Below are 17,225 nucleotides of genomic sequence, written 5' to 3' on the forward strand. Positions count from 1 at the left end.
TGCCTTCAGTATTTTCTCTGGAATGAGACAAATAAATTGAGTAAAACCTTTTCTTATGCCTAACAAATACCTAAGTGTTTTAACCCTCATTTCTATTCACAAAGTTTCCTGCTTACCCAAACATTCATGTGCAGAAATGATAAACTACTCTGCCTCTAGATTTCCTAAACCTATGATAATCTTTCCTGCAGGACCCCAACCTTAGATCCACTCTCTTTCCACCTTTATGTTCTTTCTTAAATGTTTCAGAGCTTGTTGTTGCTGTTGTTTTATTATTAAGGCTACTAGGGAGCGTTTGTAAACTATTGATAACAATCTAATAGAGAGGGGGCGATAGAAGGAAAAATAAGATAAAAACTGTAGAAATGGCATCTCTGAGAGCGTGAGAGCAGAAGTAGAGCACAGCCTTAGGCGGGAGCGTGTTTACGTCATCCTCAGACATCATGAGGCTGGCAGATTTGGTGTTGGGGAGGAAGCAATTTCCATCCAATGACTTTTACTTTTTAAATAAATTCTTAAGTGAGGTCAGTCATGGAAAGTGAAAAGGGACCATGGTTGGAGAGCTGCAGAGGATGGAGAAAGGGAAATAATCAGAGAGAAGGTAGCACAGAGAGACCTCCGATGCTCTGTAACTGATCATGAGAAACTGTTGGTCGATATGGGAACATACTCCACTCATAATCTCCATGCCCCATTTAAATGTAATTTATATGCGAACTGTTCAGATTCAGATCTTGTCTATATCTTCAGGCATTTGTAAACATAAACTACCTGCTAGCTGTAAAGCATGATCTTCTTTTTTCCTACTCTGCACTGACAGCCCAGAGTAAAATCACAGACTCAAGAGAACTCTTCGGCACTACCGACTACACCATTTTGGCCCTTCCTATTCTGCTCTGTCTTTTGCGTTCATACTGCAAAACAGGCACATTCAATTCTCAAAGGACTTACGGTTTCTCTCTCATTGTTTATCCAAACACCACCCAGCAATAATGCCTTTCTTAGGAATTGAGTCCACACTACTTGCATTTCTTACCCAGTTTAACAATAAGCAGCACAAAATTAAAGAAAAGCTTTTTCAAATCCAGGGGTCTAGGCTAGTACGTTTGAATGTCAGTGTGAGAATTATGAAGTTGGGAGTTTGAAAATTCCTGCTGTTTATAGACCTCTTCCTTGATTACTAAAAGAGGAAAATAAAAAATTAAATAGTGTGTATTATTTCCAAAAACCTAAATACTTCTGTCATGTGGGGAATGCATTTTCCATGTTATTTTAATTGTTTTTCTTTTACTCACCAGTGTAGCCCTAGCTAGAGCAACCTGGATTCTTTCTGAGAACAACACATCATTGGCAGAAGATGCTGGAAAGGCAGGGAATCAAACCAAGAAATGCAGACAGAGAACCACATCACTCATTATAATTTGGAGGGCAGCAAAAAAAAGGTCTCCTCTTTTCCACTTGTCTCCAGATGGAGCCCCATTCATCAGCACTAGAAACTTCTTAAATTGTGGGGGGAATCTCTCCTTTAGAAATAAAGGCTAAAGAGTGAAAATCTTACAAAGGACATTTTCACAAAGGACAAATTTGGAAATTGTACCCTGTCAGGGCCAGACTTCCTCACAGAAAAATGTACACTGTGTTAGCATTATTCAAGGGGCCACAGGAATAAATAAAGTCATCGCTTGTTTTTTTTTAATCTGGTGCTGCAATTTCACTATTCTCAATGCTTCATCCATTCAGACTCTGAATCCAAATTTAGAATGGAAACAGCTCTGAGAATACCACCACTCTGTGTTTAGTTATTGATATAATCAGTTGGAGTCAGCTGACTAGATCTTTCCCAAAAAGCCCTGCCTCAGAGGAACTTTTTTTAAGAATGAGACATACAAAAGTATCTAGCAAAGTTGCTCTCAAGCAATTCCTAGATTAAAAAAAATAAAATAAAATAAGAAAGTCGCAAAAGTTGCTCCAAATATATTATTTTAAAATACAAATGAATACATTGACGAAGGATGAGTATGTGAATGAATGTGACTCAGGAAGAGAATAGTCTAAGGCTTTCGGCTCTCAGAGAACAGACCGACTGGGGGCCTGTAAGGGATTTTAGACACCCTGGGCTTGCATTAATCCAGATATAGCAAAGGTAATAGAGAAGAATTTCACCAATTGGACAGGTGTGTCTTGTTCTATTCTGCACTTCCATATACATCAGAGTATATAATTATAGGGGATATCTATAATTAAAGATATGGTTAGTTTCAGAATCTTATATGGTTGGAGTTCTGGGAGACAGTTCTTTCTGAGTCACAAAGTGCCCAGAGTCTATCGCTGATGTCCTCATCTCCTCCCACCACTTGTAGTGAGCTCTCAAGTATTAGCCTCCCCAGACTTCCAGGTTTCTGGCATAATGTGGGCTTTCAGCACCAGAAACAAGAAACAAGATATAGGAAAGAGATCTTGTCTCAATTGTGCCGTTTGTACAATGGAATCAAACAGTAAGTACCCTGCAAAGTGGTGAGGTCTTAATTACTAACTTGAATATAGTGCTGAAGACAATCAAATTCTCTTTTCTTCACGCCCCCAACCCAAGTGTTTCATTTTCCCAAAAGGAAGAAGAGTAGTGATGCTGAGGAGCAGACCAAAACATCTTATGTAACAGAAATGAGCACCATATTGAGAGGGCGGGGAGGGGACTCTTAGACACCTCCAGTGCAGGAGAACAAAGAGGACTGATAGGGAAAGGAAGTGCCTGATGGAGTAATGACAGGAAGTGGTGGAAACAGAGGGGGACAAAGTAGCAGGGAAAATCCTGGAAGGACAGAGGGAAGACATTACCATGCTTCTGTCTTTTACGGGTGCACAACATATCCTGTTTTTCTGAGTTGGTGTGGGTGCCTCTGAACTCGGGAGAAATTCACAGAAGAGAAAATGTACCATAACTGTCAACTCTTGTGAGCTGACATTATTTTTTAAGACCTTTTTTGCATAAAGAGAAATATGTAAGTTCATTCCTCAGAAGCTCCTGCAATCAAAGACTTTAAAAAGCTTTTCTGAAGTTTGACATTTTTGCTCTTATCGTGTAACAACTCCAAAACTACAAAGAAAGGAAAACTAGAAACCTTCAAATTCTTAACAGCAACTTCTTTCATACTTCCCCAAGCATAATTACACAATCATTTCTCTATGCCTGTTAATACAGTACCAAGCACCACGCTAACAAAGGAGGTTCAGGTCTAGCCATTCAGAAAGGCTGCGGGCTTAAGTTGGCCAAAGAGATGGCAGAGTATGGCCTGAAAACCCTGGGGGCAGCTCGGCCCATCCTGATTAGAAAGCAAACACTAGGCTCATTAGCTAAAAAATGGTTACTAGCTGATTCCGCTGGGAATTCCCATTGAAGCTAAGTAACTCACGGCTTATTTTTAGATCACCTTGCCAATATTGTCGTGTATTTAACTAGTAGATGTATTAAAAAGAGTGACTATTATACATATGTTGTTATTATTAGGCAATCCATAATAATTCAAATCTACCCACATACTTACCTTTTGGTTTTTTGCTCAACTTTTCTGTGTCTAGGACTGAAAATCTGGATAGCTGAAACTGAGATTTCATTGGATACATTTGACACAAAATAGACAAAGCAGAAGAAATTTTAGTGACTCAAAAGATAGGTAAGAAGAAAATAAGAACATCCGTCTATGAGCATTTTCTTTCTCCTTGAAGGCCTCCTTTTAAATTTTCCCTTAATGCAAGTCTTTTAGTGATATATACATATATTGTTGGTTCAACAAAATATATATATTTCACCTTAATTCTTAAAGGATTTACTACTGGCACAGACTTCTAGCAGGGAGTTATTTTTTTATTTGGTACTTCGAAGATATTCACTACACTGCCTTCTGTATTCTTGTTACAAGTCTAATGGGATGGGATTAGTGCCTTTGTAAGAGACACAAGAGCACTCTCTCCCTTTCTCTCTCTCTCTCTGTGTGTGTGTGGGGGGGGGTGTCCCTGCCCCATGATGACACTGTGAGGAGGTGGCCATCTATAAGCCAGAAAGTGACATGCCTTGATCTTGGACTTCCCAGCCTCCAGAAGACTGAGCATATAGATTTATGTTGCTTAAGGCACTCAGACTATGGTGTTTTGCTATAGCAGTCCAAGTGACTAATACAATAGAAAAGACATCTCTTCTCAATTCAAAATAAATGCCTCTATCTGTGCTTTAGATAGATAATTCTGCTTCCTCAGAAACCTTGCTCTTCCAGACTTGCACTTCCTCTGCTTAGGATTCCAATTTTCAAAAGTAGGAAATTACAGAACTTAAGTCTTTTTTATGCCATTCTCTAATCTATTCCTCCCTACCCATAGATAACCACTATCCTAAAGTCAGAATGTCACTTCTCGTGTAGCTTCTTCTCCTACTGGTGGTAGCAGAATTGCCTTCTAAAGATGTCCATGCCCTAATCACTGGAACCTATGACCATGCTACCTTACATGGCAAAAGAGATTTTGCAGATGTCATTAAAGTTATAGACCTTAAAATAGAGAGATTATCCTGGATTGTCCAGGTGGATCTAATCTAATCACATGATTTTCAGAAAACTTTCTCTCACTAGTGTGAGAGAGATGTGATGCAAGTGGAAGTCAAAGAGATTTAAAGCATCAGAGGACCTGACCTATTGTTTGTTGTTCAATGAGGGACACACAGATAGCATGAGAAGTACTGTGGGCAGCCTCTAGGAACAAAAACCAGCCCCCAGCTGGTAGCCAGCACAAAAAACAGAGACCTCAGTCCCACAACCGAAAGACAAAAATCAGCCATCAATCTAAGCTTGGAAGTAGGGTCATTCCTAGAACCTCAGGAAAGGAATGCAGCCCTGATGACACTTTGGTTTAGGCTTGGTGAGACTAAGCAGAGAAACCATATGAGCTACTCTGTACCCGGACTCCTGACCGTACAGCCATGAGATAATCAATAGATATTGTTTCCGGTTGCTATATTTGTGGTAATTTGATTTGTTACACAGCAAAAGAAAACGAATATATTTCCCCATGTATGCTTTTATATTTTTATGTCACGTCTGTTTTTAAAAACTTTACATAAATGTCTCCTGTTATATGTGACATTCTGAAATTACCTTTTTTCCTTTTTTTATTGTACTTTAAGTTTTGCAGTACATATGCAGATCTTGTAGAATTGTTGCATAGGTACACACATGCCATGGTGGTTTGCTGTCTCCATCCTCCCATCACCTACATCAGGTATTTCTCCCAGTGTTATCCCTCCCCAACCTCCCTGCTCCCACTGTCCCTCCCCTAGCTCCTCACCCTGCAACAGACCCCATTGTGTGATACTCCCCTCTCTGTGCCCGTGTGTTCTCATGGTTCAACACCTGCCTATAACTGATAACATGCAGTGTTTGTTTTTTTGTTCTTGTGTCAGTTTGCTGAGAATGACAGTTTCCAGATTCATTCATGTCCCTACAAAGGACACGAACTCATCATTTTTTATGGCTGCATAGTATTCTATGGCATATATGTGCCACATTTTCTTTATCCAGTCTATCATTGATGGGCATTTGAGTTGGTTCCAGGTCTTTGCTATTGCAAACGGTGCCACAATGAACATGAATCAACGAATCTAGGAACTAGTTTTTTTAAAAAAATAATGAAATAGACTGTTAGCTAGACTAATAAAGAAGAAAAGAAAGATTCAAATAAACACAATCAGAAATGATAGGGGGATATTGCCACTGACTCCAGAGAAATACAAAAAACCATCAGAGAATATTATGAACACCTTTATGTATATAAACTAGAACGTCTAGAAGAAATGGATACATTCCTGGACACATACACACTCCCCACACTGAACAAGGAAGAAATTGAATCCCAGAACAAACCAATAATAAGTTCTGAAATTGAGACAGTAATAAACATCCTGCAAACAAAAAAAAAGCACAGGCCCAGATGAATTCACAGCTAAACTCTACCAGAGGTACACAGAAAGGCTGGTACCATTCCTACTAAAAAATGGTAAAGGAGGAACCTCCTCCCTACCTCATTCTATGAGGCCAGCATCATCTTGATGCCAAAGCCTGGCAGAGATACCAAAAAAACAGAGAGAAGCTTCAGACCAATATCTTTGATGAACATCAAGGAAAATTTCCTCAATAAAATACTAGCAAACCAAATCCAGCAGCACATCAAAAAGTTTATCCACCACGATCATGTTGGCTTCATCCCCAACATGCAAGGTTGGTTCAACATGCACGAATCAGTAAATGTGATTCATCACATAAGCAGAACTAAAGACAAAGACAAAAACCACATGATTACCTCAACAGATCCAGAAAAAGCCTTTGATAAAATTCAACATCCCTTTATATTTTAAAAAAATCTCAATAAACTAGGTTTTGAAGGAACATACCTCAAAATAATATGGGCCATATATGAAAAACCCACAGCCAATATCATACTGAATGGGCAAAAGCTGGAAGCGTTCTCCCCTTGAAAACCAGCACAAGACAAGGTTGACTTCCCTCACCACTCCTATTCAAAATATTATTAGAAGTTCTGGCCAGGGCAATCAGGCAAAAGAAAGAAAGAAATGATATTCAAATAAAAAAGAGGAAGTCAAGCTGTCTTTATTTGCAGATGACATAATCCTATATCTAGAAAACCCAATCAACTCAGACCAAAAGCTGCTTAGGCTGATAAGCAACTTCAGCAAAGTCTCAGGATGCAAAACTAATGTGCAAAAATCACTAGGATTCCTATACACCAACAACAGGCAAGCCAACAGCCAAATCACAAATAACATCCCATTCACAATTGCCATAAAAAGAATAAAGTATCTAGCAATACAGGCCCTTGTAGAACCTCTTCAAGGAGAGCTGTAAACCACTGCTCAAATGAATCAGAAATGACACAAATAGAAAAACATTCCATGCTTATGAATAGGAAGAATCAATATTGTGAAAATGGCCATACTGTCCAAAATAATTTATAGAGTCAGTGCTATTCCCATTAAACTACCATTGATATTCTTGACAGAATTAGAAAAAAAAAAAACTATTTTAAAATTCATGTGGAACCAAAAAAGAGCTCAAGTGGCCAAGACAATTCTAAGCAAAAAGAACAAAGCTGGAAGCATCACGCTACCCAAATTAAAACTATACTACAGGGCTATAGTAACCCAAATGGCATGGTGCTGGTACAAGAACAGACACATAGACCAATGGAACAGAATAGAGAACCCAGAAATAAGACCACACACCTACAACCATCTGACCTTCAACAAACTTGACAAAAACAAGCAATGGGGAAAGGATTTCCTATTTAATAAATGGTGCTGGGAGAACTGGCTAGCCATATGCAGATAGTTGAAATTAGACCCCTTCCTTACCCCATATAAAAATCAACTCAAGATGGATTAAAGACTTAAATGTAAAACCCAAAACTATAAAAAACTCTACAAGAAAACTTAGGCAATACCATTCAGGACATAGGCACAGGCAAAGATTTCATGACAAAGATGTTAAAAGCAATTGCAACAAAAGCAAACTTGACAAATGAGATCTAATTAAACTAAAGAGCCCTTGCACAGGAAAAAAACACACACACACAATAACAACAACAACAAAAAAAAACTATCAACAGAGTAAACAGACAACCTACAGAATGGAAGAAAATTTTTGCAATCTATGCATCTGACAAAGATCTACTATCCAGCATCTACAAGGAACTTAAACAAATTTACAAAAAAAAAAAAAAAAATCCATTAAAAAGTGGGCAAAGGACATAAAGATACACATCTCAGAAGAAGATATATACACAGTGAACAAACATAGGAAAAACAGCACAACATCACTGATCATTAGAGAAATGCAAATCAAAACCACAATGAGATACCATCTCATACCAGAATGGCTATTATTAAAAAGTTACAAAATAACAGATGCTAGCAAGATTATGGAGAAAAAAGAACACTTTTACACTGTTGGTGAGAGTGAAAATTAGTTCAACCATTGCGGAAGACAGTGTGATGATTCCTCAAAGACCTAGAGACAGAAATACCATTCAACCTAGCGATCCCATTACTGGGTACATACCCAAAGGGATATAAATCATTCTGCCACAAAGGCACATGCACATGTCTGTTCATGGCAGCACTATTCACAATAACAAAGACATGGAATCAACCCATATGCCCATCGATAATAGACTGGATAAAGAACATGTATATATACACCATGGAATACTATGCAGCCATAAAAAGGAATGAGATTATCTCCTTTGCAGGGACATGGATGGAGCTGGAGGCCATTATCCTTAGCAAACTAACACAGAAACAGAAAACCAAACAGCACATGTTCTCACTTATAAGTGGGAGCTGAATGATGAGAACACATGAATACACAGTGGGCAACAAACAGCACACACTGGGGCCTGTTGGGGGTGGGGGATGGGAAGTGGGAGAGGATCAGGAAGAATAGCTAGTGGATGCTGAGCTTAATACCTGGGTGATGAGATGATCTGTGCAGCAAACCACCATGGCACATGTTTACCTATGCAACAAACCTGCACATGTACCCCTGAACTTAAAATAAAAGTTGGAAATAGAAGGCCGGCCAGCCCAGCTGAAGGAAGTATGCTGGGTTTGCCACTACTGCAGAGTTCTGGGCTAGCTGGGCAAAGGGGCATGAGAAGGCCCGAAGGTGAAGTCGAAGAGAAGCAACAGCTTCCCGAAGAGAATTTTGCCCATCCCCAGCTGGGAGCCAGCTTTCAGTGAAGTAGAAGGGCCGGAACTGTTGCTGGACTCCAACATCCGCCTCTAGGTGGTCCTACCCATCGTAATTATCGCTTTCTTCATAGGCATGATCCACCACTATGTGTCATCCTGCTGCAGAGTGATAAGAAGCTCACCTAGGAACGAGTGTCTGAGAGTCAAGTCCTAATTCAAAGCAGAGTCCTCAGGGAAAATGGAAAATACATTCCCAAACAGTCTTTCTTGACACAAAAATATTACTTCAACAACCCAGAAGATGGATTTTTCCAAAAAAAAAAAACTAAAAGGAAGGTAGTGCCACCTTCTCTTGTGACTGATCCTACTATGCTGACAGGCATGATGAAAGGGAATGTAACAACAAATGTTCTTCCTATGATTCTTATTGGTGGATGGATCAACATGACATTCTCAGGCTTTGTCACAAGCAAGGTCCCATTTCCCCTGACCCTCTGTTTTCAGCCTGTGTTACAGCAAGGAATCGAATTCCTTGCATTACATGCATCCTCAGTGAGTTCTGCACCCAGGTACTTCCTCAATGGATTTGGGCTTCCGAGCATTTACTCTCTGATTCTAGGCCAAGATAATGCCACTGACCAATCACGAATGATGCAGGAGCAGCCATGGCCATGCCCGCAGACACCAACAAAGCTTTCAAGACAGAGTGGGAAGCTTTGGAGCTGATGGATCACCAGTGGGCACTAGATGATGTCAAAGAAGAGCTCATGGCAAAAGACCTTCACTTCGAAGGCATGTTCAAAGAGGTATTACAGACCTCTATTTCTTATAATATTCTTACAATTTTTCAATATTTATTCATTTATTCAGCATTTATTTCATTTGAAAATGAAAAGTTACCAACATACAGCAAAGTTAAAAGAATTTTACAATGAACACCCATATAATCACGTCTACATTTTATGATTAACATTTTAATACACATGCCTTTTTACTTTTTATTTTTCCATAGGTTATTGGGATACAAAGTGGTGATTGGTTACATGAGTAAGTTCAAGCCACTGGTAATATATAAAAATCTTAGCAGAAATCCAGTCTTTGGAGGAAGCATTGTTCATCATAACTAGGTATTATGTGCAGTCAGCCTGACATCTAACCACAGGAAACTCCTGTTTTCTTGGGATCCAAACACCCTGTGTTTTACCATTAGTTTTGTTAGTATTGTTAACTTTCATTACACAAGTAAACCATTTCCACTACCAAAGGTTTAGAAACTATGGACGAACAAAATGAATCTCCCTGTATTGTTCATTTTGAGCCTACATAGACATAGAGAGCAAATATGTCAAAACCTTACTCAAACAAACTCTCTTCAAAGTGAATACCCAGGGCCAGGACAGACTCAGCAAACCTTCTATAACCCTTAATTCTGTCCAGTGAAAATCAGTGACCCTGAGGCACTGCCAGATTCTAAAGTGCCTTTGGGATCATCAGAGACAGGTTATAAATAATACAAATCTTGATCTGCATGTCACTATATCAAATCTATCAAATCCATTGACAAATCAGTGGTGCTATATTGGAAATGGCTACTTCCTTGGATGAAAGGCCTTCTTTCCCAGTTGCTCAGAACAAAAGAGAATTCACATATTGCTGTAAGAAGGGAGAAACGGCAATTGTTGGTAGACACATAGATAAGGGTGCCCAAGAATAATTTTGTCTGGGTTAAAGGTCCCAGGGAAGTGACAGGATGCCATTTCTGTACCAAGAGGTGAATATAATTTGCATGTTGAGTGCAGTAATTAAGAACAAACGACTCTTGACTCCACAAATTAAACCATCCTGTTTTCTCTTAAAAAAAAAAAGTTGAAAATAAAGAAATGCATATATATATTCATATTCTGATGTTCAAAGAAACTAATTTGCCCAGTGCCGCACAGCTAAAATTTTAAAGATAATGAAGACCCAGGATTTATCCTCAAGTTTATTTAAATCTAAAGTATTTTTAAAGAATAAAAACGGCTGGGGGCAGTGGCTCATGTCTGTAATCCCAGCACTTCAGGAGACCAAGGTGGGTGGATCACGAGGTCAGGAGTTCAAGACCAGCCTGACCAACAAGGTGAAACCCTGTCTCTACTAAAAATACAAAAATTAGCCAGGTGTGGTGGCATGTGCCTGTAATCTCAGCTACTCCAGGAGGCCGAGGCAGGAGAATCACTTGAACCCAGGAGGCAGAGGTTGCAGGGAGCTGAGATCCCGCCACTGCACTCCAGCCTGCGTGACAGAGCAAGACCCCATCTCAAAAAAATAAAATACAATAAAATACTTTGCACATTGCCTGTTTCAAACACACACACATTGTATATATGAAACACATAAGCATAATATCATATATCTATATCCATCTATCTACCTATCTATCCATATCCATATACATGTGATCATTCACAGCTCATTTATCCTGACCTTGGGGAAACAAAGAAGGTGATCTTTTACTTCTCAACAGAACTGAAAAAAGAATTCCCTTCTTTTGATTTAGACTCATTGTACTTGAAGCCTTCTGTAACTTTGGACCATCAGGACACCATGAAGTCAGGGAACTCCTTTTATTGTTGAGAAATAAATCAGAGTCTCTAAATTACAGGAAACAAAATCAAGACAGTTCTTTAATTTGATTAATCCGACTGGACAGGTTGCATAGTCATTTTTACTGACATAGAAACAAGATGAAGACTATCACAAACTGCAGGCAGATTAGGAAGGCCTAGGAGATGTGGAGTTTGGCTGAGCAGGTCTGAATGCTAAGAATAAAGCCTGGGCCTGCTTTCTCTCTTCCTGCGCCTTCTTCTCTATCTCTTTCCATCTTTCTTTAATGCAGCCTAAGAGGAAAGTTATTTAGAATAGGTGTTAAAAGAAACATGTAAAATTATACTTCGACTTTCTTTTTAAGATTGAAATTATTTCTTTGTAATATAAATCCCAAATATCATATTTTTTAAAATACCATTGGGTAACTATAGTAACTTGGTAAATGAAATATGCAAAGCTCAAGGTTGTAAGTCTAGAGAAGGCATTGGAATAAATATGCCAGCATCTTCAGACCTTATGGCTAGGACACTACTGCCTCCTTGTGGCTCAACTTTAGAATGACAAGTTTTGACTATTCCATGTTTCTTCAAATCGAAGGGGTTTCTTTTTGCGTTTGTTTTTCCTTCCAACTTTGATTCTAGGTTCAGAGGGGACATGTACAGGTTTGTTACATGGGCAAATTGCATGTCGCTGGAGTTTGGTGTACAAATGATTTTGTCATCCAGGTAGTGAGCATAGTACCAGACAGTTTTTCAGTCCCATCCTCCAACTTCAAGTAGGTCCCAGTATCTATTGTTCTCCTCTTTGTGTCCATGTGTCCTCAATGTTTACCTCTCACTTATAAATGAGAACACACAGGATTTAATTTTCTGTTCCTGTATTAAACTGCTTAGGATAATGGCCACCGGCTGCATCCATGTTGCTGCAAAAGCCGTGATTTCGTTCTTTTTCATGGTAGCATAGCATTCTATGGTGTATATGCACCAAGTTTTCTTTTTCCAGGCCACTGTTAATAGGCATCTGGGTTGATTCCCTGTGTTTGTTATTGTGAAAAGTGCTACGACGAACATACGCATGCGTGTGTCTTAATGGTTGAATCAGAGTTTTGATAGTCAATTTTAAGCAGCTCACCAAAGCTGTGGCTTGGGATGCGGAGAGAGTTGTTAGCAGAACAGCAGCCTAGGACAGAGACACGACTGTAGTCAGCCAGGTTTTTCTTTCAGGTCTCCCAGGTTTGGGAGCAGAGAGGCTGAAGAAAAGATTTTGGTAACAAGAAAACCTGGAGTTGAGCAGCACCTACAGATCAGTGAGCAGCTCCAGCATGATTGTACAGAAGAACTAACAGGCACTGGAGTCAAGCCTAGAGAACAGGCACAGATTTCTCGTGTGCTGTGTAGAATTATGAAAAATGTATCCATGAGGTAAGATTTGATGCATACACATAAATGATCAAAATCTGCCATTCATTGTCTGTTTGACAGGGAATAAGTTACTTCTCCGCCTATTAGTTGCCTTATTTATAGAATAGTGACAATCATAGTAACTACTTCAGTGAATTTTCACCATGGTTAAATAGTGATAACAATAAAAATAATAACGTGATTGAGTCCTTATGTGCCATACGCTATTTTAAGTGTTTTACACTGATTATCTCATTTCTTCCCACAAAAAGAATAAGAGCATATAAAGCTCTTAGCTATTACTACGTCAGTAGTTTGTACTCAATAAATGATCATTTATAAGTCTGTAAAGCTTTCTCTGTATCTCAACCAAGTAGGGAAAACACATTTTTTAAGCGGCTCAGCCAATAACAACTGTTTTCCACTCACTGTACTGGGCTCTGGGTATATAGAGAAGAGTAGGAGAGAGTCTCTGCCTTTAAGACACTCACATTGTAATGAGGAATAAAGTTATTCCTTATTCAACTGAGTAATAAGGAATAACTTTATTCCTCATTACAGTGTGACATTAGAGTTGACAGCTCTAATGCAATATAGTAAGTTATATTCTACCAGTGTGACAAGATTGCTATGGGAGTTCAGAGGAGGAAAAATTCAAGCTGTATCAAGTGGTCAGGGAAACAGTTACAGGAAATGTACCATTTGACCCTGCCTTATCTAGATAAGCAAGTCTTTTTTTTTTTTCCCCCACTCTCGTTGCCCAGGCTGGAGTGCAATTGTGCAATCTCGGCTCACCGCAACCCCTGCCTCCCAGGTTTAAGCGATTGTCCTACCTCAGTCTCCTGAGTCGCTGGAATTATACGCATGTGTCACTTTGCATGGCTAATTTTTTCTATTTTTAGTAGAGACGAGGTTTCTCCATGTTGGTCAGGCTGGTCTTGAACTCCCAGCCTCAGGTGATCGGCCCGCCTCGGCCTCCAAAAGTTCTGGGATTACAGGCGGAAGCCACCGTGCCCATCCACAAGCAAGTCTTAGAAAGAAGAGTGGCAGAAGTCTTCCAGGCAGAGGAACCAGTTTAGTAAAGGAAGAGAGATGTGAACAGGTAGCACCTGAGATTCAGATCATGAACTCAGGAGCCAAACAGGGTTGAATTTGAATCCTAACTCTGCTCCTTGCCTGCTGTGACCTTGGTGACCTTGGGAAAGCTATTTCTCTTTGTTTCCTTGCCTGGAAAAATGGCTTTGATAATTGTTCTCTATGTTAGGTTGGTTGTGAGGATTAAATGAGATGTCCGCATAACATTTAGCATATTGCCTAGCACATTAGTGCCATGTTATTAATATATTTCCCTCTGTCTAGGTTGTCATCAGCTGAAAAAACTGAACTATCTGTTAATTGTCAGCTTTTTTCTTTTTTGGCAAGCAGAATAAACCACATTAAATGTACACATTCAATTGTAAGATGCAACTGAATCTCAGAAACACCAAAGTATGATAAATGTGCGTCTTCAAATCAAGCAAAGTATATTATCATCATTATGAGGAGCAGTCTGCAAAGAATCTTTCATATGATGGTGAATATTTAGATGTGATCCTACTGTTAAAATCTTTCCTTTCTTGGTGGTTTCTAGATATGTTGTAGCTCTTAAATCATGCATTAAGTGTAGTGTGTAGTCAGTTGTGTCTGTCTCCCCTGTTAATATGTGGTCTCGGCGTAACATGTCCCAGCACATCGTGGGCAATTTGTAGACTATGAAATTAGATGGAATCGGACAAAGTTGGGGGTGGTATAGGGTGACAGGAGAACGTAGGGCCCCAGGCCAGAACTCAGAGGAATGGGCCACAAGCTTGGTGCCCAATGAATGCAACAAGCAGTTTCTTTCTTTTTTTTATTATTATACTTTAAGTTCTGGGATGCATGAGCAGAACATGCAGGTTTGTTACATAGGTATACACGTGCCATGGTGGTTCGCTGCACCCATCCACTTGTCATCTACATTAGGTATTTCTCCTAATGCTAACCCTTCCCTAGCCCCCCACCCCCTGACAGGCCCCAGCGTGTGATGTTCCCCTCTCTGTGTCCATGTGTTCTCATTGTTCAACTCCCACTTATGAGTGAGAACATAAAGTGTTTGGTTTTCTATTCTTGTGTCAGTTTGCTGAGAATGATGATTTCCACCTTCATCCATGTCCCTGCAAAGGATATTAACTCATTCTTTTTATGGCTGCATAGTATTCCATGGTGTATATATGCCACATTTTCTTTATCCAGTCTATCACTGATGGGAATTTTGGTTGGTTCCAAGTCTTTGCTATTGTGAACAGTGCCATAATAAACATATGTGTGCATGTCTTTATAATAGAATGATTTATACTCCTTTGGGTATATACCCAGTAATGGGATTGCTGGGTCAAATGGTATTTCTAGTTCTAGATCCTTGAGGAATCACCACACTGTCTTCCACAATGGTTGAACTAATTTACACTCCCACCAACAGTGTAAAAGTGTTCCTATTTATTCACATCCTCTCCAGCATCTGTTGTTTCCTGACTTTTTAATGAATGCCATTCTAACTGGCATGAGATAGTATCTCACTGTGGTTTTGATTTGCATTTCTCTAATGACGAGTGATGATGAGCTTTATTTCATATATTTGGTGGCTGCATTAATGTCTTCTTTTGAGAAGTGTCTGTTCATATCCTTCACCCACTTTTTGATGGGGTTGTTCGTTTTTTTCTTGTAAATTTGTTTTAGTTCTTTGTAGATTCTGGATATTAGCTCTTTATGAGATGGGTAGATTGCAAAAATGTTTTCCCATTCTGTAGGTTGCCTGTACTCTGATGATAGTTTCTTTTGCTGTGCAGAAGCTCTTTAGTTTAATTAGATCCCGTTTGTCTATTTTGGCTTTTGTTGCCATTGCTTTTTGTGTTTTAGTCATGAAGTCTTTGCCCATGCCTATGTCTTGAGTGGTATTGCCTAGGTTTTCTTCTAGGGTTTTTATGGGGTTAGGTCTTACGTTTAAGTCTTTAATCCATCTTAAGTTGAATTTTTATATATGGTGTAAGAAAGGGGTCCAGTTTCAGTTTTCTGCATATGGCTAGCCAGTTTTCCCAGCACCATTTATTAAATAGGGAATCCTTTCCCCATTGCTTGTGTTTGTCAGGTTTGTCAAGGGTCAGATGGTTGTAGATGTGAACAAGCAGTTTCTTGTTCTTCTCCCCACTCTGTGTGTTTGATAATCTTAAAAAATAAATACAGCACCAGAAGCATCAGCACCACCCAGAAAGTTATTAGAAAGGCAAAATTTCAGGCTGCACCCGGACCTTCTGAATCAGAAACTCAGGGTGCCTTTCTAACAACCTCCTAGGTGGCTCTGGTGCTTCTGGTTCAGACCAGGACTACACTTTGAGAAGCACTGCACTAGAGTAAACTGGACTTCCTCTAGTCCCAGGCTTCAGCCAGGGACAATTGTTCCGATGGCGCTTGGCCCCTCCTAGCCTGTCTCTAATGGAACGGGGAATTCAGCCTTGGTGCCCAGAAGCTGTGAGCCTCTCCGGTCCGCTGCCTCCTCGGCCGCGGCTCCTTTTTCTGTGTGGCATTCTCTACGTCCACAATGACACTGAAATTGTGTCTGGGGCAAAAGCAGCTGTAAGCCCACTGAGCATCATTAGCCAGAGGACAGGACAGGGGAGTTATGTGCTACCTGGCCTTTCAGGGTCTCCTTACTGCAAGTCGGCACCTGTCTCTTCAGACCCCAAAAACTTCTCCCTCCTCTGACAGATCACACAAAGCTTAGTTGACAGAGGTTTGCAGAAGCAGCTCCCCAGTGTCTGAGCCCAGAAACAATTGCTGAAGGCAAGGATGTCCTGTGCTTTACCCTCCATCACCTACAGACTTTTGAAGAAACTGCTCAGATGTCCACCTTGTTTTCAGCTTCTTCTCAGCAGAAATATCAGAAATGCAAAAAAAGGAAGCAGATGCCCTTGAGGCTTTCCTAGTGAGCTCCAGCCTGACCTGCCAGAGTCAATTAGATGCACAAACTGCCCTTGGCCTCATTGACTGCAACTAGCTAGCAGGGAGAATACTCTAAATTTATAGAATATTTGTTTACTCGTATGGAAGAGGGATCTAAACAGTCAAAACTCTGGGCTATAAGCATTGAATGAAAACACATATCTCAATATTTGAGTTAAACATGCATGGAATTTGATTGTTGGGGTGTTTGGACAGAATAGGCTCCTGTCTCCTGTAATTGTTCTTACCACCTTTCTACTGCTGTATTGTTGTAACAAATACCTCTCTGTCGACCTCCATCCCTGATTTATACAGTCATTTACTGCGTGGCTCACCCAAACGTTACTGTTAACTGCAAAGCAGCTTCGCAAGAACAGGGACCAGTCTCCTCCAGTTATTGTTACATGGATATATTGCATCCAGGTAGTGAGCTTTTCACTACCCAACAGACAGCTTTTCAACCCAAGCCCCGC

At 39.9% G+C, this 17,225-nt stretch overlaps 1 pseudogene across 1 annotated transcript; it reads left to right on the top strand.

Annotated features, from left to right (window-relative positions):
* Positions 1–2,407: 2,407 nt before the first annotated feature.
* LOC108315994 lies at positions 2,408–16,515 on the top strand (annotated as a pseudogene). The gene is made up of 4 exons (XR_005202959.1): positions 2,408–2,514; positions 8,777–9,644; positions 12,562–12,759; positions 16,236–16,515. The product of XR_005202959.1 is annotated as an ER membrane protein complex subunit 3-like (transcript).
* Positions 16,516–17,225: the final 710 nt, after the last annotated feature.

This window comes from Cebus imitator, unplaced genomic scaffold (genome assembly GCF_001604975.1).
Source record: "Cebus imitator isolate Cc_AM_T3 unplaced genomic scaffold, Cebus_imitator-1.0 Scaffold181, whole genome shotgun sequence".
In the NCBI taxonomy this organism is placed as follows: domain Eukaryota; kingdom Metazoa; phylum Chordata; class Mammalia; order Primates; family Cebidae; genus Cebus; species Cebus imitator.